Genomic DNA, 23,049 nt, shown 5'->3' on the forward strand with positions numbered 1-23,049 from the left:
AAATTAATAGACCCAAATAGATATGTATCTATTAAAGGTTTGTGTTTCCAGGTTAAGGAATCTTTCAGGCATTTAGACAGAAATGAACAGGTTATTTATGAAACAAACATCCATCTGGGGTCAGACTTCTCAACCCTGACGGCTAAAAGACTGTTCTAGAAGACAAGATTGTGTCTCAAGAATGTCATATTCACCTAATGTGATGTTTATGTGCAAACACTGTAGGAACTCATTTCTAGATTTACCAGGAGGTGGAAAATATAGCCTACATGGCCCCTTCTTAAAAAAAAAAAAAAAAAAAGGTATTTCAAATTGCAGTCCAGTTGATCAAGAGGTAAATTGGTATGAGGACACACAAACAAAAGTACAGAATGACTTGCAGTGAGCAACTGGAAATTATTTTAAAAAAATTTTTTTAAGTTTTGAATATGATTACAAAACTGCATACAAAAGCTAATACCTATTGTTGAAAAAAGATTTCCTTAGGTCTAAAAACCTTAAATTAGATGAGCAAAGACTGATAAAAGAGGAAGGAGGAATATATTCCAGGTTTTCCATGGTGAGTTGATGTTTTTTCTATAATTAGGGAGAAAATATAAAATGTTATTATTTAATTGGAGATGATGTTTTCTCTGACCAAGTGACTTTAGCCTAAAAACCAGCTTCTCCAGGAGAATGCTCTTCAAACCAGCTTATCTCTAAAACTGAAATTATTATAGGATCATATGGGCCATGTATCTGGCTTCAGTTGGCAATGAAGGAAATCCTGATAAGCTAAAGCTTTAAAAAACTACATAAAGAGACAAGATATATAAATGGTTTTCTTTCTTCTCCTTTAATTTTTTTTCAATTGAAGAAAAATTCTGGCATCAGTAAAAGTGAGCAGTAGTCAGTATAAGCTAAAACTAGGTTGAATTTGGTGAGATAAGTTTTCTCACTTGATATGTTGGCTAAAAAAAAAATGTTCTTTATTGCTTATGAGAGTTTCCTCAGAAATTCATGAGATACAGTTGTATCTTTTCTACAGTTGAACAAACGTAAAAAAATTTTAAGTAATTTTTTTTCTTTACGGTTTGACTTTTGTTGAAGCTTTGATTTGAAATGAGAGGAAAAGAGGAATCTTGTGAATTTTTACATGTCGTGTTCTTTATAGAATGGGTATGGGAATGAGAAACTGGAAATTTTGCCTATGATGAATGTAAGAAATGTGACTTTAGGAGAAGTGAGTTGGGGGAAATCGGAGGGGGAGACAAACCATGAGAGACTGTGGACTCTGAGAAACAAACTGAGGGTTTGGGAGGGGGGTTGGGTAAGCCTGGTGGTGGATATTATGGAGGGCATGTATTGCATGGAGCACTGGGTGTGGTGCAGGAACAATGAATTCTGGAACACTGAAAAGAATAAAATAAAATTAGAAAAAAGAAAAAATACTAAAGCTTAGTCTAAATCATTATCTTTCCCCATCTTTACTGTGGTACTTATCTTTACTGAACATATCTATACTAACCATGGTTGTTAAAAGAAAAAAAAAGTGCTGCAAGAGATCTGGAGAAAATTCATAATATTGTAGCACAAAAACTTGATTATTTGGGGAAATCTCCCTGCTACCTAATTTTTAATAAAAAACGGAAGACCTAGTTCTTGACCAGGATGGAATTAACAACCTCCCCTGCCCTCTAATCTTCCAAAACTTCTAATTAATTTTGTCATTGATTGAAGACAGCTCCCCTGTGGCTTCCCATCTTTAAGATGTTTCAAGCATGTAGAGGATGGATATAGCAAGGGTAGTGCAAGTCTTGCGGGGTAGGAATTTAAAAGATGTGTAACATTGATGTGTACCAAGGGCCAACTAACAGTTATGGTAACTTACAGTGCACACAGACTCCACTAGTTGTGTGCAAGACACAGAATAAATATGAATCTCAGCCTCTGGTCTCAGTGCAGTGGGAAATGTGTTAGGGAGACCATTGTAACACAGAAGAGCTGAAAGACAAATGTCACGTGTAAATCTGAGTTGTATTGCCTTCCCTGTGCCTGTGCTTATTCCCCTGCAAAAAAGGAATGATAAAACTACTTATCCCAATAGGGCCTGGTACATACGAAGTGCTCATAGATGTTAGCCCATCATTACTATTATTCATATTATGATTGATCTGTAAGTGTAATAGGAGGTAAGAGAAAGAAGTGATCCATATGTGCTGCAGCAGGGAAGGAAATTTACTTAAATAATTGAGATCTGAGCTGGGCCTTTGAATGATGGGTAAAACTCTAGCGAGTCAGCAACCTGGGCAACGCAAAGGTCGTCTGAGGTGGGCAGGTGGTTGTGGAGACATGTGGGTTCAGATGACAGCCTGACGGGTTGAGTGGCGATGGATTGGTCTTTGTGGGAAAGGAAATTGACTAGATAGGGTGGAGTAAGATTATGCAGGCTTTACAAGTCAGACAGAGGAGTTTGGGTTGTGATATGCTCAGCAATGAAGAAGAGAGAGAGAGGCCAGAGAGAAGGCTGATAGAACAGCTCAGCTGAGCCATACTCAGGGTGGGCCTGGCAGAATGAGGAGGCGGGTACAGCCAGAAAACTATGGAAGAAGTGACAAGCTGGGGGAAAACAGCAGAGCAATGAAAGAGAAGACCGTGTTTTGAGATCTGGTGCATCTTCTGAGCCCGACGCCAGGATGCAGGGTGACACCTACATGTGTTTACAGAACAATCAAGGCTGAATAACTGAAAAGGTTACTGAAAATGAAACTTATAGGACCATAAGTCCATGGCCAGGTGGAGAACAAAGACTTAAAATAAAGTGGGAAAGAATATGACGAGGAGAATGTCTGTCCTCTTCGATGTTCTTTTAGCTTTATTATGTATCTGTATTCCTACTGTGTAGAAAATTAAGACTTAGGAAATAACCATTGGTTTAAAAACCCAGGACTGTAATGGTCCATTTTGCATACGTATATCCTCCATTAGTGTACATAGTGCTTGAGAGTGAGCTTGCATTGTGTTTACATATATAAATTGGGATGTCTGTTGTCCTACCCAGGACCTAGGTGCAAATTCTGGCACCAGCACGTCTAGCTGCATGCCCCTGAATGAACCTCTCTATGCTATAGCTTCCCCAGGAGTAAATGGAATAAAAATAATATCTAACTCACAGTGATATTGTGAGGCTTATGAGAGATAATACATGCTAAGTGCTTAGGACAGTGCCCAGTGAGTATGAGATGTTATCTGGGAGGGTCATGGTGGTGGTGGTGGAGTTGTGGGCTATTGGCGAAGATAGTAGTTCATTTCGCCCCAGTGAATGCAAACATTATAGCCCATTGTCAGGCATTGTTTCTCCAACCAGTATGTTGAAAGTGTGGTTGTCAAAGACAATCCTGTGAAACCACATCCAATACTAAAAGTAAAGACCAAATGTTGGGGGGAGGGTAGGTATCAGGGAGCACCTACTAGGGCCAACATCTTAAGTTTCAGAGAGTGTTTTCTTGAATCGTCATTATGCAATGAGCATTTAAATAAAACAATGCTATGCAGATTACATTCTTAGACATACAGCACTTGACAGGTAAGAATGAAAGTACTAGGTACCCACTATTTGCAAGAGAATGAGGTGTAAGGATACAGACATTTCACAAGTTAATATCACTTGAACTCCCGTTTGATCTCCCTTAGATCATGTTTTCCCTGATCGTACAAGTTGGCTTTTATTGTAGCTTTTACACTGCAGACAAGCTATATCCTGGGTCCTGAAAAGTGGCCAGATTACAATAAGCATGTAATAGTCAGAGGAGAACTCCCAGTCACTTGACTGAAAACTGGAAAGCATTAGAGTGTTTTCTGGCATGGGGGCTCCTCCAAATGCTTTCTGGAGTGGACCATTCAGCCAATAAATCAGTTACAGAGATTAGGGCGTATGTAGTACTGATTTTTTCCCCCCAGGAACTGGTCCTAATTGGTATTATGTTTTATTTTGTTCGTTTCAGTTCATGCTTTATAATTGCATTTTCCCTTGGGTGTACCTGAAGGCGGGCAGTATGGTGACGGGAACCTCAGCTAGTGCCATTTTTTAAAGGAATTGGAAGTTTCAGGGATTGGAGAATGGGGATTGTTTCAGCACAGAAAAGAAAAACAGGTCTAGCAAAAGATGACAATCTGAACTTGGTTAGTGCTTTTCATAACACAAAAGAGAGGCTGCCTCCAGTAGAATTATCTGGCTTTACCTACTTTGGGCTCAAATCCAGATGTTCCCTAGAGCTATTTGCTGACCGCCTGTAATGGTGACTGGGGCTTATGTCATGGCACATGGGCCGGATGCAGCCCCTTTTTTTCTGGAACCAGCCCCGGGCACATGGAGTCCCGGAGACTGCAGAAGCCCACACCCTCATTTGGCTGTGGGCCATGTACGCCCTCCTGGGCCAGTGAAGAGGTTTCTCATTTCATGTTTCTAGAACAAAGCTTGAAGTGCCTCAGAGCAGCCTGGAAGGTCTCTGTAGGTGTTCCCAGCCCCTGTCTTTACCAGGGAGTTGGAATTATGTCTTTTACTCCCTTTTATTCCCTCATTGAGAATCACTGGGACTAGTAAACTTCAGGAATGTCACAAAAATTCTTACAAAATGGGAGAATCTGTCTGAAGAACAGAAATAAGCACAGTGCAGCTATATCTGGTGACCAGGGAGATACAGTTGAGGGAGGAACTTTGAAGAGACATACGGTGTCTGGTTGATTTTTAATGACTCTAGTGATGTTGCCTCCTATTCCGGTTAAAAAATTTTTTTTGAAAGCTAAATATATTTAGGATAGTTACACACTGGAATACTATGATTATTACCAATATTTCACTTTATAAATATTTTTCTTTAAACCACAATCTTCAGGGATTTTTGATTGCAAGCTTCATTCATTCTTTCAATAAATACTTATTGCATGTTTTAATTCATTAGACACTGTTTTGAAAGACAGGGGAGGTAGTTGTGAATAAGATAGTGGGGCTCCCTGCTCATGTGATATTTAACATTCTAACTGAGGGGGACAAATAATATACAAACAAAGGACAAAACCAGAAATCAACTACTTGTAAGGAGGGCGCGCTATTTCCATTATGCCATATTGTCTTGATCTTTGGGTATCTAGCACCATGCCTCAAATGTAGAAGACATTCAATAAATCATTGTTAAATATATGGAAAGAGTAAACATGTCAATTTAAAAAGTCTATCTTTATTTTAAACACCAAATCTGGAAATCATGGCCTAAGGTAAGAGGTAAATGAAAACAACAGCATTAGCCCTGTTTTAATGAGGGTCTGAACAATTTTAGAAACAATCCAGGAAAACTCAGGACTTATGTTTGAGTTAGAGCATCTCTCAGGTGTCAGTCATGGGAAACAATCCACTTCGCTTTCTTAAGCAGAAAGAAATGTAATACAGGGAATCAAACATATTCTAAATTCTTGGAGAGTCAAACCTGACCTCCTACAGATTGTGAACAAAGCATGAGGAGTTATGGTGCCTGAATTATCTGATAAATGTGTAGAGAATGATATCAGCAAGATGGTGAACTATGTGGTTCCTGACTTCAGTACCCCCCATGGGAAGAACAGCTCTCAACTATCCATAGACAAAACTCCTTTGTGAAGATCTCAACATTGCTGGAGGGACTGGAAGAGGGGTTGCTAGGTTGGGACTCCTGGATGACTCCCAGAATAAATTCCTAATCCCACCTGCTGGGAGGAGCCCCTCTGCCACCTTCTGCTGCATTCAGGAACAGGGTGTCAGTTAGGAGTTCACTGATCAAACTGTTGACTTCAAGAACACATCCCCTGAGCAGCGGGGAAACAATCAGGAAAACTCCACTCAGCAGTTACATATCTGGAGACTGGAGGCTGGAACACTGCTGCAGAAAAGCTCCTGCCTCCACACACCTATTTCCAAAAGCAACAGTAGAGGCAGCAGGGAAAAGAGTCCCTTCCTCACATTTGCTACACGTGCGTCTAATTGGGAGGCTTGATTTTTCAACCAAATTCTGGCTGCAAGGAACCTGGGGAAGTAGTTCTTAGATTTCCAAGAAAGCCTTTCTAAAAAGAAAGTAGAATGGATGATGGATACCAGTTTCTCATAGCCACAGTCCTCCCCCTTTATACCCAAGTACAGTGTTCACCACTTGGCAAAGCAATTTGGAAACTTAGAAATGCAGCTCATGAGAGAGAGTTTTTGGTTGACATTAGTCAAATATAGTGATTCTCTGAGCAATGATAGGCTGTGTTAGAGGCTTCCTGTGTAAGAGGCTTCCTGGGCCTGTGTTTGTCCCATGATGCTTCTGTCCTCAAAGAGAAAGAACTGATGATTAGATTATGCCCTGGGTGGTCCTTGGAAGAACCCAATGGAACCAAGCTTGCGAGCATCAGTGAAGAGTAGGCTTTTAAGATGCCTGAGACTGTGAGTCTTAGGGGGCCTCTTACCAGCCAGCAGCTTCCAGAAGATGAACGATGCCCCCAAGGCCTTTCCTCTGCATCACAGCTCACTCACGTGAAAAGTTTATTTGCAGCATTGACATGAGATATAGATTAACCAAGGCAGGTTTGAAGGTTATACCTTATTTTTCAGAAATTTGAGCTAAGAAACTTGAGAGCATTCCATGCCAGTTGAAAACAACATTTTCCTTGAGTTCTCACAGAAAGACTCTGGCTTGACTCTTGGATTTAAACATGGATGTTTATTGACACAATTCTCAGTTAATAGATGTGTATTTCATGGAGGTGCTCATCACCAGTCAGATTTCTAGAGTAAGGATGCATGCTAGAAGGTCTCAAAAGTTCTCAAAACCATAGATTCCTCATCTGTAATGTGGGCATTAAAAATGGTCATATCATGGGGCACCTGGGTGGCTCAGTCAGTTGGGCATCTGACTCTTGATTTCAGCTCAGGTCATGATGTCAGGATTGTGAGATTGAGGCCCACGTTAGGCTGTGGGCTGCGCATGGAGTTTGCTTAAGATTCTTTCTCTCCCTCTCCCCCTTCCCTCCCTTTTTCTTTGTCTCCCTTGGGGAAAAAAAAGTCATATCACAGGGAAGTTGGAAGATTGCATGAGAACATGTATGAAAGCACTTAGTATATTTCCTAGTGTGTATTTACCACTCAGTAAATGAAAGCTTTGATCCCTTATCTGCATGATTCTTCTCTTGATGGATAGTGTGGTGACCAGATTTGGGTGGGCCACCAAATACTCTGCCTCCATCTGTGTCTGCACTTTTCTGCCCATTTCTTTTGAAAAGTCAAGACACTGTAACAAAGGTATTAGCAATAATCAATGGCCATACCATGGGAAGAGATTAAATCATTTTAGTATAATTTGTTTTTGAAGGCAGACTTCCATGTGAAATGATTAAAATGAAACATATTTACAGGAATATTTTTAATTATATAGGAAATTTACTTGTGTAGAAGAACTCCTTTGTGACAATAGCTGATAATCTTTCTTCCTCTCTTTCCTTTCCTTCCTTCCTTCCTCCTCCCTCCCTCCTTTCTTTCTTTTCTTTCTTTCTTGTTTTAGTCCAAGATGATTCCCTAGAGATAGAATGGTAGTAGCTTCATGGTCCCATGGAAAATCCTGAGAGTAGGACTAAGAAAATCTGGTTTCTATATCTGCCTCCAACATTTATTAGCTGTGTAACCTTCACACAATTACCTAATGTCTATAAACTTAAGTTTCTTCATCTGTAAGATGGAGATAATAATAACCATTTGTCTATTTCCCAGAATTCTATTGAATGTCAGTGGCACCTAATGCCCCTACTTTCTAGATTTACCCTGCTGTGAGACCCTATCTTGGCTTATTATCCCAAGAACATTCCTCCCTTCTTCAGACCTGACTGAACCTATGTTCCAATTCCACAGGGCCTTGCTATGAAGTAGAGTGAATCCTAAAATGTGTGTGAAGGGGCACCTGGGTGGCTCAGTGGGTTAAGGCCTCTGCCTTCGGCTCAGGTCATGATCTCAGGGTCCTGGGATCGAGCCCCGCATCGGGCTCTCTGCTCAGCAGGGAGCCTGCCTCCCCTCTCTCTCTGCCTGCCTCTCTGCTTGCTTGTGATCTCCCTGTCAAATAAATAAATAAAATCTTAAAAAAAAAAAAGTGTGTGAACCTGACTTGATATAGCATTGTTTCCAATCAAACAGATCAAAACCCACCCAAAAAAACTAAACTAATAGTGCAATTTCAGGAAAATTTGAGCCAAGGGATTTGGGGGGCTTTATTATTTTTCTAGGGCTGCCAAAAACTGTGGCTCAAATTTAGTCTCTGACAGATCTGGAGGCTTAGAAGCCTCTAGTCAGGGTATTGGCAGGGCCATGCTCTTTCTTTCTTTTATTTTTTAAAAATTTTTTAAAAAGATTTTATTTATTTATTGACAGAGATCACAAGTAGGCAGAGAGGCAGGCATAGAGAGAGAGCAGAAAGCCCAATGCGGGCTCAATCCCAGGACCCTGAAATCATGACCTGAGCTGAAGGCAGAAGCTCAACCCACTGAGCCACGCAGGTGCCCCAGCCATGATCTTTCTGAAGGCTCTAGGGAAGAATCCTTCTTTGCCCCTTCCTAGCTTCTGGAAGCTCCTAGCAATTTTGCATACCTTTGCTGGTAGCCATAGCACTCCAATCTATGTAGGTGTCTTCATATGGGTTTCTTCTTTGTGTCTCTTTGTGTTCTCTCTTCTTTCTCATAAGGACAGCACTCATTGGATTTAGAGTTAATTCTCTTCCAGTATAACCTCATCTTAACTATATCTGCAAGACCTTATTTCCAAATAAGGTTATTTCTGAGGTCCTGAGTAGACATGAATTTTGGGGAGACATTATTGACCCCACTACAGGGAACCTTCACACTGCACACTAATGAGGAGATGGGACACTTTCTTGTCAAGATAAACCCTAGATCCAGTACATGCTTGTTTGAGGAGCCATGCTGCCTTATCATCCCGCATCCCATTATCACCCCCAGTTCAATCCTTCAAAATTCTTAGTCCCTGTTGGCTCTCTACCCTAACCATAATCCTGGGCGTCCCCTTGGACTCATTCCTTGCCCTCATTGTTACCTGCCCCCAAATCCATTCCAACCAATCATCAAGGCCATGGCATTCTTTCTCGGAAGTCCCCATCGAATATCTCCCCATACCTTGGTCTTCCATAGCCAGCATCAGCTCCCATTGTTTATACCAACAATGTTTTGTTTCTTAAATTCCACATATAAATGAAGTCCTGTGGTATTTGTCTTTCTCTGACTTATTTCACTTAGCATAATACACTCTATTCCATCCATGTCATTGCAAATGGTAAGATTTCATTGATGGCTGAGTAATATTCCAATATAACACATCTGCATCTTTGCCAACATCTGTTGTTTCCTGGCTTGTTAATTTTAGCCATTCTGACTGGTGTGAGGTGGTATCGCACCGTGGTTTTGATTTGTATTTCCCTGATGCCGAGTGATGTTGAACACTTTTTCATGTGTCTGTTGGCCATTTGGATGTGTTCTTTGCAGAAATGTCTGTTCATGTCTTCTGCCCATTTCTTGATTGGATTATTTGTTCTTTGGGTGTTGAGTTTGAGAAGTTCTTTATAGGTTTTAGATACTAGCCCTTTATCTGATATGTCATTTGCAAATATCTTCTCCCATTCCATAGGTTGCCTTATAGTTTTGTTGATTATTTCCTTTGCTGTGCAGAAGCTTTTTATCTTGATCAAGCCCCAATAATTTGATTTTGCTTTTGTTTCCCTTGCCTCTGGAGATGTGTCTAAGTAAGAAGTTCCTGTGGCTGAGGTCAAAGATGTTATGCTTATGTTCTCCTCTAGGATTTTGATGGATTCCTGTGTCTCCCATGTAGGTCTTTCATCCATTTTGAACTTATTTTTGTGTATGGTGTAGGAAAGTGGTCCAGTTTCATTATTCTGCATGTGGCTGTCCATTTTTCCCAAAACCATTTGTGAAAAAGACTGTCTTTTTTCCACTGGATATTCTTTCCTGCTTTGTCAAATGAGTTGATCATAGAGTTGAGGGTCTATTTCTGGGTTATCTATTCTATTCCACTGATTTATGTGTCTGTTTTCATGCCAGTACCATTCTGTCCAGATGAGAACAGCTTTGTAATACAGTTTGAAGTCTGGAATTGTGATGCCTCTGGCTTTGGTCTTTTTCAACATTACTTGGGCTATTCAGGGTCTTTTCTGGTTACATACAAATTTTAGAATTGTTCGTTTCAGCTCTGTGAAAAATGCTGGTGTTATTTTGATAGGAATTGCACCAAATGTGTAGATTGCTTTGTGTAGTATAGACATTTTCACGACATTTGTTCTTCTAATCCATGAGTATGTGCCCACTTCTAAAGAAGCCTGGGGGTAATGTAACTTCAACCAAACCAGCTGAGAGGAAGGGGTGACTCCCCAAAGAAGAACAGAAGAGTTGATACAAGAACAAGGTGAAATAGATGTGAAAGTGAGAGGTGGTATTCTATTATTGTGGAGATCTTCCAGCCCAGTCTTCTCACTTGACATCTTTGGAAACCAGATTGAATGATCTGTCCAAGGGCACAATAATAAAGAGCAGAGCCAAGATTTTCCAGTTTCTGCCTTTCTGCTCTGTCCTCTCTACTGTGTTACCTCTACCTTCTTGAAAACCGGGAATGAATTGAATGTGAAGCTTCTATAACACTTGATTATCATTGAAATGCCTTCTTAAACACTGCATTTCATGATATTAAACTTAAAGGAACTGTAATTGCACATCTATCATCTTTGACGCTCCTACATTAACTGCCCAGAGTAAGAAAACCACATTCCTTCTGTGATAGTAATCCTTGCTATTCCTTTCCTCTTTGGGGAAACAAGTCAAAGCTTGACAAACTCTAGCTGCTGATCTCCTTGGAAGAAGTTCGAGCCCTAACCAGGTGATTCCATGAGTGAGGTGAATGCCCTATGGACAGAGGGGCTCACAGTAGCCTCTGATCTTCGTTTGCGGCATATATTATCCCAAGAACTTGATTAATAGTCTAGACAAGGTCCTCCCTTTGGGCGGGCTTGTTGCCCTCCCAATTTTCCCAGGCACAGCGATATCCCTGTGGACAGGTACGGGCATGCATCATGAATCTGGAGGCTGGCCCAAAAAGTATGTCTGCTGTTTGTGAAGGGGCAATGTAGCAATTACCTGTGAGTAATGCAGTGGCAGATCTTCTATGAGAAATTAAAGCTGAAAAAGAGGGCTTTCCTCTCCTTGAAGGAAGGGTATTGGGTGAACTAACTCTTGCCTTGGGAACTCTTTTTTCTCCCTTCCCCAAATTCAATCCCTTTCCCCCCAAACATCCATCCTTTCTTAGGCACGCCACTTTGGCACTCCACAAGCCATGGGAATAAGAAAGAACTGGCTAGAAGCAAACCATCTGCTTGCTCTTAGCAACTGAAAGTTTTCCTTTGATGGTTCTGGTTCCAGGAGAGAGAGCTGAAGATTCGATCCTGGAGTCTGCCCCCTTCGAGGAACAGCAGCCTGGCTTCTGGTGGCTACAGCAGCAGGTAGGAAAAGAATGATTGTTCTTACCTTTTGTTTTTCATAAAATGGAATTTGAAGGCAATGTTCAATGTTAACTGTCAGTATATTAGACATAGCAGAATCACCAAAGGATTTAAATAATGTGATTTCCATATGTAAACCACTCTCAACTAATGAGAGGATTGGTCCTGCTGGTGGTGAACCTGTTTCAGGATTTCTTTTGGGGGCAGGGGGAGCCTTGGGCTGTTCCATATGATAGCCATTGTGGTCAGTGCCAGAAAGAAACTCATGTCTTGATGAGTTTGATATCATCTGTGTTCTCTGGATTTTCACTTGTAATGTGCATGTTTATAAAGGTCTGTGCTCCAGACACATAATCACCTCTGTTAAGAATATTCCTCAAAACACAGATGATGATCTGGCCAGAAGATGGGCCCCCTCTAATGCATTGTTTTATTCTAAGTTTTCCAAGAACTCATCAATTGACTTCTTGAAAGACAGTACCGTGAGCTGTTTAGAAGGAAGTTTTTAGGAGTCTGAGAAATATTGAATAGGTGTCAGTTACATTAGTATGGTTCCTTGTTCACCTCTGGATCACAGAAGAAGACTTTTATATATTTTGGGTCCACTGACTTCTTTATAAGGAATATAACTTAGTAAAACTAGACCAAAAAAAACCCCATAAAGTGAAGATGATGAGCGGTTACAGAGTTTGTCATAACCAGTTCCCAAGTGTGGTAAAAAGTCTAATATAATGCATGTGTGATAGAAGGCAGTAATAAAGGGAATATGGAAAAGAACAAGATGGAGTTTTATGAGAATTTTTAGGTCTACTTTTAAAAGCAAACTGAACTTGTGTATCAGCAACCGGAGAATCAATTCTCAGAGAAAATATTTGTGAATTGCGTGATTACCTCTCTTTAAAACATGACCAAATATTGAGATTGTTTCTTGCTTGCTTTGGGGGGAGGTGAGGGGAAAAGGAGGAAGACGGAGGGAAGGAGGAGGGGAGGGGGGAGACACTGTCCTTCTGTACTGGGTTATGGACTGGTTTGTTTTAAAATGCACCTCAGCAACCACTTATTCTGCAGTTGGGACTTTCTGTGTTCTGGGCACCGTGCTGGGCTCTGGACTATACGCGTCATGCTCAGTTTCTTCTTCAGTAACTTTTGACTCCCCCTTGTCAGTGTCACCAACAAATAGACAGCCACAGACTTTTAGTACAATGACTTTAACAGGACTCCTCGGGCAACCTGGTGACCTGAACTGTTTGTGTATCGATGTGCTAAAAAAATCCATATTGTCTTCCAGTTGGAAATGACACCCTGTTGAAAATAAACAGGAATTCCCAAGCTTCCTTAAAATCCAGCTCTCTGAGGCCAAGGAATAGTAGCACACTACTATTAGATTTGTGTCCTGTTTGTGAATCCTGAGTTTTCTGTATAAGAAAGGTGCTGATCCTTGGCTAGAAGTTTGACCTAGAGCCATGCAGGCTCTAAGACAGGGGCAGTGCCTTGTCTGCCAGGTTTTCTCCCCAAAACCCTGTGGGCTGGTGGGGACTCTTAGTCCCTTTGGGTGTCTCTCAGGAGACCTTCTTCTTGATGTATCAGCTGCAAACAGCACCCGCGCCCTCAGCAAATGTGATTGAACCTCCTTGCCTGCTAGCCCTGGGCCCCGTCCTGCTGGTGGAGGCTGGCTCCTCAGTTGATTTGAGGCAGACACAGAGGCAAGGCAGAAAGGTGTAAACGTTGCCTCATTACCGCACTTGCTCTTCCTTTTCTCTTCTTCCCTATGGCTGCATCTTCTCTTAGTTGCTATAAATAGTGCCATTCCCCCACTCTGGAAAATGTCCAGATCTGTTACCGGTGGTCCCTTAGCTCTGCACGGCTCCCAGTTCTGGTGAGAAATGTTGCCATGCGTGAAAAAACAAAGCAGAGGATGAAATCTACAACAACGCAAAAATAGTAATAATAGCACCTAACATCCATGAGAACTGGATGTGTGCTGGAAGCTTTATATATAGGATCTCATTTATTCCTTACAACCACCTACAAGGTGGGGACTCTTGGTATCCCCATCATACAGACCAAGATACTGAGGCTTAACCATTTACTTGCTGCTGGCAGTTCAGACCTACGTGTCTGACTCCAAAGCATTTAACCACAGCCTGCGATGAGTGTGACAATGGAATTTAGCTTGAATGCTGGCCAGTAGAAGACAGTGCAGACCGGTGAGCAGGGTGCTTAGGCAGATGCCCTTTTCTGGCCTTCTTTGCTCTCCTGCTCTTCCGCGATGCCTCTGGAAAGGTCTATTGGAGACCACCAGGGAGACCAAAGGGATTGCTCTGCGGCCTGTGGCTTCTCTCTCACAAGTGGCTTGTCATACCTCCCTTTGAGGTCTGGCAACCAGCATTTATCTTAGTCTTTGTTTACAAACAGGAGCCATGCATCCTGCTCTTTCCTTGCTATTTGGGGCTGACTTTAATTTTAAAGGAGCATGTGTTCTGCTTCCGCTCTGCTGGTGTTTTTGGACACAGACTTTAGCCTTAAGAGGTATGAGGGAATGTTCACAACCAGTTCTTTTCCTTTCCTTGGCTTCAGCTCATATATTCCCCAGGGCCTACCTAGAACCAAAGGGAGTGTTCTTTAGGGATGGTCTCTGTTTTGTCAATTACCATTCTTCATACCTGTTTGAAACCACTCTGGGGAAGAGTTTGGAAAGTCTCCAGGCTGTTTACCCGGGGTTCCCTGATTCATAAGTCATGTCATAGGCTCATTTCTGAGGGGTGCTTTCACATTTTGGCCTCCTTCCTATTTTCAATCTATAGGCAAATTCTTCTGTAATATGGATCTTGTCCAAAGAGACTAGGGTAGGGCTCTCAGATCAGCCTCCACACTAAGCCCATTGGATGGCCCTTTGGTTAACTTGAGCAGCGCATCAGAACCCATCCGCTTAGACCTCTCACAAGCTATTTTTATTGTGTGATTTGGCAACGAGTTAGTGAAGTATCACCGTCTTTGAAATCTGGCTTTAACTTGCTTATTTCCGGTTTCAAACAGTTTCCATTATTGTGCGTTTATTGGAAGAGCATGAAAGAGGTGGAGGTTTGAGGCAGCAGAAAGGAAGGGGACTAAGACGAATGAACACCTACTGTGTGCTGGGTACTCTACTAGCCTCTCTGCATATTCTATGATATTTAATCCTGACAGAACCTGGTAAGGTAGAAGGACCCACTTACAGTTGAAGAAACTAAAGTTTCAAGGAAGTTAAGCTACTCGGTGGGAGTGTAACCCAAAGGTGGGGCAAAAGTCAAAGCCAAGGTTTCTTCCCTTTATTCCCTACTGCCTCCACTGTGTCACATCTGTTACAAACCCTTTTCTGATGGACAAAGTGTACTCAGACTTTCGTGATCCTGGGATTGAGGTACATGATACGTATTTGGTAGATGAGAAAACCAAGACTAAAGGATACTGCTTGGATTAATGGAGATCAGCTCCTATTAAGCCTGATCATTTCCTCCTCATCTCAGACAGTTGACTTCCTGCAGCAATGGTGTTCACATGAAAAATGTTAACCTCCGAGATCCTAATTAACAGTTAGCTATTTGTATCACTTTTGACTTTTTCAAACCTTGATCTTAGCAATGTGTGTTTGCTTCCGTATGCCCTACTCCATTTCTCACATAATTTTATTTCAGAAATGCGGCTCAATGTTAATGAGGTTAAATACTATCCTTCCACTGTTGACAAAACAGTTTTCTGTCCTGTTAGGCCAATTCCTTGTTTTTGAGCATCTGAGATGATCCAAAGAATACAACTTCATTTCTTCCTTTTGGAAGGTGTGGTTTCCAAAGAGGAAATTGCTAAGTCAAATAGTAAAACAAATCTTATATCTCTTACAAAAAATTTCCAGACTGCCTCCTCAGAAACCTCGCTTGTCATCAGCAACAAAAAAATACCGGGACTTATTTTCCTCCCATTCCAGGCTGGTCTGCTCTTTACTGAGCTGAATTTATTTATAGTTTTCTTCTCCAAAAATTTTGAGAGTACTGATCTTTAAGTGTCGTTCTTCTCATCGTTGAGCCTTCTACCTGAGGACTGACACTGAGCCAAGATAACCACACAGTTGCCTCCAATCAGAGTAGTGAAGACCTGGAATGCCATGTGCTGTGGCCTAACAAAGTGAGAGAGGGGAATGACAGATATGGAATGAGCCGAGAAGTGAAGAGAAATAGTAAAGAACCCATGATAAGGGCGCCTGGGTGGCTCAGAGTGTTAAGCCTCTGCCTTCAGCTCAGGTCATGATCTCAGGGTCCTGGGATTAAGCCCCGCATCAGGCTCTCTGCTGAGTGGGGAGCCTGCTTCCCCCTCTCTCTCTGCCTGCCTCTCTGCCTATTTGTGATCTCTCTCTCTCTCTCTCTGTTAAATAAATAAATAAAAATTAAAAAAAAAAAGAACCCATGATAAATAAATAGGATAGAGAAATAGTAGAGGATATGGGAAAATTAGCTTCTTAGGGATTCTTAAAGACTAGTATGTGAAATATTTTTATTGATTTGTTGGTTTAGGTGGTAGCCAGCCTCCAAGATGGCCCTTAATGATCCCTGTCCCTGATGATTAGTATTTTGCGTAGTCCCTTCCCACATCCTGTCAGAGTTGGTCTGGGTGTCCAACAGGATACAGGACAAGTGATGGTATGGTGTTTCTGATATTAAGTTATAAAAGATGTTGTGGCTTTCATTTTGGTCACTGTCTCCCTCTCTTGGATCCCTCATTCTGAGGGAAGCCGGCTACCATGTTGTGAGCAGCACTCTGGAGAGACCCATGTAATGAAGAACATGGTGGTGACAGCATTCCAACTGCAGTGAAATCCCAAGTCATACGTCTGTCAGGAAACCTGAACCATCTGCTCAACTCTTCATTCCCCGTTTGACCATAAATAGACATCAGTTATCTGTTGCTGCAGAACAAACCACCCCCCAAATAAGAGTGATACTCTCATGTTTGGGGCTGCAAATAGGAATGATTAGAACAGCTGGGATGACTAGGACTCTCCATATAGCCTTTCACTGTGGGCTTTATCACAGTACAATATTCTCCCAGTACCAGTAGGACAAGGACAGAAGCTGTAAACTTCCTGAGGTCTGGGCTCAGAAGCTGCACAACATCACTTCTGCCATATTCTATTGGACAAAGCAAGTGGAAAGACCAGTCCAAATTCAAAGGGTAAGAGAAATAAGTGTTGCCTCTTCATGAGAGGATTTGTAGTATGTGGTCATATTTTAATCCATCAAGTCTACCTTCTGGCCATAATGATTTAAATTTCTCCCATATGCAAAATATATTCCTCTCTCCTAAAACCCCTGAAGTCTTATCCAGTGACCACACCAGGCTTGTAGCCCATGATCTTGTCATCTGCATCTGGCCCAGACAGAGAAAGAGTTTGTGTAGCTCCTCTTCAACCAGAGATCAAGATTGCTTTCCATCCTAGCAAACCTTGGACTCTGTTTATGTCCTCTAAATTCTGTTTGTAAACTAAATCACACACCCAACTACAGTGTTGAAACAGGGACCTGATAACTCCGGTAGCTATCCCCATTCAAAAATAGAGTAATAGGAAGAAGAAATAGCAGTACTTGGTCCAGAACAATTCTGAAATTGACCTAGGCTCATGGATATGAGGTTCTCCTACTCTAGCTGGCAGGGTTCCTTGATTATGGTCTGGTTCTGCTCTTGACTCAACCCCTCTGGGTTCTTGGTTCCATCTTCTGAGATGTCTTTTCTTTTTGAGAATAAATAGCTTGTGTTTATAGCTAAGTAGCTTTCTCACCCTACATTCTGGCTATAGAAAGTAGGTAGTCTAGAGATCCCCTATCATTATAAACCATTCCTCCAATCTGATAGAATTCATTTAAAGACTTTATGGGTTTTCTACATATCTCATTATTGTTCGTTCCATTAGATAAAATCCATAGTCAGAGTTCATTTTGGGACTGGTCCCTCTCTACAATAGTGCTGTCTAATAAAAATACAATACAGGGGTACCTGGGTGGCTCAGTGGGTTAAAGCCTCTGCCTTTGGCTCAGGTCATGACCTCAGGGTTCTGGGATCAAGCCCCGCATTGGGGTCTCTGCTCAGTAGGGAGCCTGCTTCCCCCCTCTCTCTGCCTGCCTCTCTGCCTACTTGTGATCTCTCTCTCTGTCAAATAAATAAATAAAATCTGAAAAAATTAATAAATAAATAAAATAAAAATACAATACAAACCACAAATGTGAACCATATATGTATTTTTTTCCATTCTAAGAGTCACCATTTAATAGTAAAAAAAAAGATGGGGAAAGTGATTTTAGTTATATATTTTGTTTAACTCATTAGAGCCAAAATATTATCATTGCAACATCAATTATCTTATTAAGATATTTTACATTTTTTAATGCTAGCTTCTTGAAATCAGGTATATATTTTGTGCTTATAGAACATCTTAATTCAGATTAGCCACATTTCAAGTGCCCAGTAGCTACATGTGCCTGCACTGGACAGCCCAGCTTGATCACTCAGAGCTGTTTTGGGATTAGGCTTCTATAAATCTTAGAAGCCCTTTGTCTAGTTGAGAGGGCCTACTCAGCACTTCCTAGAGGCCTCTCGAGGTCTTAATTGAGGGTCTTACACTCCTATCCTTGATTAGTCTTTATCCTGAGACTGTCTCTTCCTTTGAGAATCTGTTGCCAGCTGATGAGAATGGAAATGAAGAACAGTTTTACTTTCCAACCCACCCAATCCTGAATCTTCCTTCTTCTTCTCACTTCTGCTTGCAAATTCAGTGCTTCCTGCTTTCACTCATTTCTCTCCCTTCCTGTACCTTACTGTGCAAGGGTAACCTACCCATTGGTGCTTTTAGCATTCTGCCCAGAAAACTCTTTACCCAGACCAACATGTTTATTAGATCTATTTTTTCACCTTACAAATTACTGCAGATGACAGTGTTGCTGATGGTTTCAGCCAGGCGGGTTGCCTTTTTTCCAGCCTCCAAAAACAAATTCCTCACTGCCCTTGCAGCCTCTCTCCCACCATCTGGTCCCAGGGGCAACTCCACATGTTGGAAGCTTTTGTTTGGCAGCGCCCTACTCACCAGTTTCTGGTTTAGTTAGTCATTGCAGAGTAACAAACAACCCTAAAACGTGGTACTTAAAACAACAGGTGACTGTTTCTCATGTGGCTGTGAACTGACAGCTAGGGTAATGGCTGTATTACCGGGGCTTATTCATGCAGTTACCTTCAGCTTGAAGGTCTTGAAGATGCGGGGCTGGGCTCAGCTGGGACAGCGGGGCCTCACTGGCTCCCTGTGCTCTTCTCATCCTTCAGAAGGTGAAGCTTTCTCACATGGAGGCAACTGCATTCTAGAGATACAAGCTTTAATGTGCCAGCACTTACGACATCTGTACTAATGTCACATTTGCTGATTGTGCCGGCCAAGGTAAGCAGTCTGCCAAGAACAGAGTCAACCAGGGAGGAAATGACCAGTTGAGGAATCACTAGGATGAAGCATCCCGTGCTATCTCTTCTAGATACCTCATGGATTACGTGAGGTGATTTATACATAAAGCACTTAAAGTCTCACAGGCAGACACTGGAACTTGGTCCTAAAGTTGCTCTTGCTTTATGTTTTGAGAGACCCATCCATGCTTACTCTCTTCATGGTCTAACGAGGAACAAAGAGTTGAGCAGTTGGGACAGGTTATACGTAGGACATTGTGCAAAAGGCTTCAACGATGTTATGTCATTTCATCCTCAAAGCAGCCCGTTTTCCGATGAGGGAAATGAGTTACAGAGAAATGCAGGCGATCCAGCAAGTTAGGGGTTGAGTCAGGCCCTGAGTTCAGGCTGCCTAACTCTGCAGCCCATGTTCACAATCACTGTCCCACAGCTGTCTATGCTCGGGGAAGGCAGAAGAGACAGGGAAAGGGTAGAAAACAAGGCCTGGCATGCAGAAGAAAACAAGGCAGCATGCCAGAGTCTGTGTGTATTTTTCTCAGGTGTTTAGTCCCTTGGGTCTTCTGCATAAACTGTTCTTCTAGAACCCTTTCCTCTGATGACCAGCTTTCTCAATCAGGGCAGATGTGTAGGGAGGTACTTTTTTTTTAGTTGGCGTTCACTTGATTCTCCTATCTGAACTAAGCTTGTTCGATTGCAAATATTCTGATGTGTTGTGAAACAGTGGCCTGAGCAGTGGCAGGAGAGCATGCCGAGTCTCAGAAGACCTTGGCAGGACTCCTGCCATGCTGGTGGCGAACACACAGGTCCCAACAGAGTATAGTCACTCTGGTTCTGCAGCTGCCACACCGAGATTTATGACATAGGAAGGTGCCAAGTGTGTAGGGTGAGAAAAAGAAGCCGCTCACGTTTATAATCATCTTTTTAAAAATCCACCCAAATGTTACTGGAGTTGTGCTTTATAAAGGGTTTTGGGCGGATACACATTTTGGGAAATGAGGGGGGAATGTTAAAGATATAAACCAAGGTAGAAGTAGTATCATGTAGTGTGTGTGTCTAGAGAACACTTTGGGGAGCTGTTTCTAGGTTAATTTCTATCAAAAGTGTCAACATTTTCAGAAATGCTGGCTTAAATTAGGAGACCATTTTGATCTTTGATGGTGTAGGGATTTTTGCCATAAATGCTTCTAAGAAATGTCCCGGTTTATCCGGGTGGCTGGTCATTAAGGGAGCGGCTGCCCCAGAGAGCTTCTCTTGTCCTCCTTCATAGTATAAGTCGTTTCCTCTGCCCCCAAACGCTAACAACTTGGGCTGAAAGTCATGCCATTGCTGAGTAAGAGATTGGAAACGGAAATTCAGAATCTCTCCGTGCCCTATTCCCTTCTGCATAGTTTCCTCATTTGGGGTGTTTACAACATTTTAAATAAACAGCCTTTTGGAAATATTCTAGAGCATTAGCTGTGATTTATCTTGTGTAATTCCAGCTCTTGATAGGAGTGATTTTTTCCCCATGTTCTGCATTCCTGGTTCCCTGACTGAGCAGACAGAGTTCGGTGATGTTCTCTGTGCTGCCTTTCTCTCTCTCAGATTCCTGGTGTATTTTAGGAAACTTGAATTTCTTTTTTTTTTTTAAGATTTTTTTAAAATTTATTTATTTGACAGACAGAGATCACAAGTAGGCAGAGAGAGAAGGAAGGAAGCAGGCTCCCTGCTGAGCAGAGAGCCCAATGTGGGGCTTGATCCCAGGACTTGGGATCATGACCTGAGCCAAAGGCAGAGGCTTTAACCCACCCAGCCACCCAAGAAACCTTGAATTTCTTGATGTGTAGCTAACTATATCCGTCTTTGGAAAGGGGGAATTCATGCACCTGCAACAGTGATATTTACTATGGAGCGAATATCGCTTTATTTGAAGTATCTCCTTTCTCGTCAAGTCCTTATTGTTGACGTAATAGAGGTTTAGTTTGTCCACTCATTGGTGCTGGTCAGAGAGGTGTCTCTGTCGTACCCTCCTTCCTGATACACCGAGAGGGGGGAATGTGGTGTGGCTTTTGAAGGGGCTGGCAGGGCGGAGAGCTCCCGATCCTGCGGGTGCAGCCAGAACCCTGTTGCCGGAGAGCACTAGTCACTTCTGATTTGACATCCCAGGATAAGAGGGCTCAAAAGGAGCCAGTGAGAAAAGTAGACAGGAGTAAAAGAAAAGAGAACAATTTCTGGTCAGGTGAGAGTGAGGTCGTCCTGCTGTGGAGTTGATGAGCTGGGGTTGTCAGCTGCGGAAAAATGGGAGCCGAGAACTGACAGATTTCTACCCCTGTATGACTCTCAAAAGCACTTTTCATCTTTCTAGGTAAAGATTTATTGAGAGGCTGATGAGAACAGGGCAAGCTAAAATTATCCGGATTTGTTTTATTCTGTTTTTATTTAACTTTAGACAGCAGCTGTCTGTCCTTTGAATTGAGCTGTTCAAATCCTAGGGAAGCCAAGCAGCCGATGGCATGGTGCCACACCCCTTGTTCCTCTTCAGGTCCTGGGGCTTAAACCTGGTTCCTGGGAGCAGGTCTCAGGTTGCAGAGCTCTGTCTTAAGGCCAGCTCCAGTTAGGAATCCTTCCTCTGGCAGCTGATAGTGCTTTTGCATTTTGGATCTTAAGCAAAGAAGCAGAGCCACCGACCCCGAGACAGGGGTGACGGTACTTTATTGGTATGATTTGAGAGAGCTCAAAAAGGCTTTTTTTTTCCCCCCAAGTAGCCCACTTGCCACATGAATAAGGAATCATTTCCTTACTCCCTTATGCCCTTTTAAAAAAAAAGCTTATCCATTAAAAAGCATCATAAGAAAAAAAAAGCAACATAAGATAGATAGCTTAATTTTCAAAATTTTATATGAACCGTCTACATTAGATCCATTCTTTTTCATAGCAACGTGGGCACCTCTGGGTAAAGGGAACAGGGCTCCCAGGTCAGGGACAAGGATAAAGCCTAGAATACAGGGTGGTCTGGATCCGGGTAGGGGAGGGACTCCTGACAGTCTGTGTGTGGGTCCTGAGTGCTGATGCTTCCCCAAATCTACAGCCACAGGCACAGCCTCTCTCAGGGTCCCAAATCCACATCGAGACGCATCCTTGGATCTATCCATCTGAAGCCCTTAAGTGGGCACCTTAACGGAAGCGTGTTCAAAATTTAATCCATTTCTTCTTTTTTGCCCAAACTCATACTTTCTGTGCTCCAGGTTTTCTTGAACATCTCCCCTACTTCCCCACCCAGTCACCAGTCCCAAAAATCCTATCGCCTCCATCTCTCTGCTCATGTCCCCACTGCCCCCTGACTTCTTTCCAGCTCTCAGCTTCTTCACACGGACAGTTGCGACAGGCATTTAATTGGTCTTTCGGCCTCTCTGTTTCTTTCTTTTCTTTCTTTTTTTTTTTTTTTACTTCCTCCTTTATACCACTGCCAGAATTAACTTGCTATATGTAAATCTTATCACTAGTCACCCCTAAAAATCCTTCCTTTAAGTATCTGCTGTTGCCACAGAATAAAATCTCAACTGCATAGTGTCATGCACAGAGCCAGTCCATCTCAGTCTGGCATCCCGCCCACCCTCCCTCCCTCCTCACTGGCCTTTGATTCGCTTATGCTCTATCTTCTGCATTAAATAACCTTTTCCACCACTGCATCAAACCTATCCTAAATATCGCCACCTCTGTGAAGCTCTCTCCTGCTCCCTCAAGCCGCCCCCCGGCCCCCAGAACACCTTAAATCATGCCATTTCTGGAGCATGGATGTTGGGTACGGTGCCGACCTACAGGAAGTGCTCTATGAATGTTTATTGTTGAATGCGAGAGATGCCGGTGGGAAAAGAGCTACAAGAGATGACGGAAGGTGCCAGAGGGAGAAGGAAACGCCCTGAATGCCAAATAACCCCAGCAAATGAGATATCACTTGTAACCGTCAGACTGGGAAAGATGAACAAGACTCTCCATGCCCAGCCTCAAGGCCACATGGAGGAGGAAAAGGGGCAGCTGCATTTGCTGTTGA

General features: G+C 42.4%; 1 long non-coding RNA gene across 1 annotated transcript in view; it reads left to right on the top strand.

Moving 5' to 3' along the window:
• Positions 1-11,178: 11,178 nt before the first annotated feature.
• The window catches only part of LOC308346417, a 157,349-nt gene continuing 145,478 nt past the window's right edge, over positions 11,179-23,049 (top strand). Inside the window, exon 1 of the long non-coding RNA XR_013967178.1 lies at positions 11,179-11,549. This is a non-coding gene — a long non-coding RNA (uncharacterized lncRNA). The remainder of the gene's footprint in view (positions 11,550-23,049) is intronic.

This window comes from Martes martes (assembly GCF_963455335.1).
Source record: "Martes martes genome assembly, chromosome: 7".
In the NCBI taxonomy this organism is placed as follows: Eukaryota; Metazoa; Chordata; class Mammalia; order Carnivora; family Mustelidae; genus Martes; species Martes martes.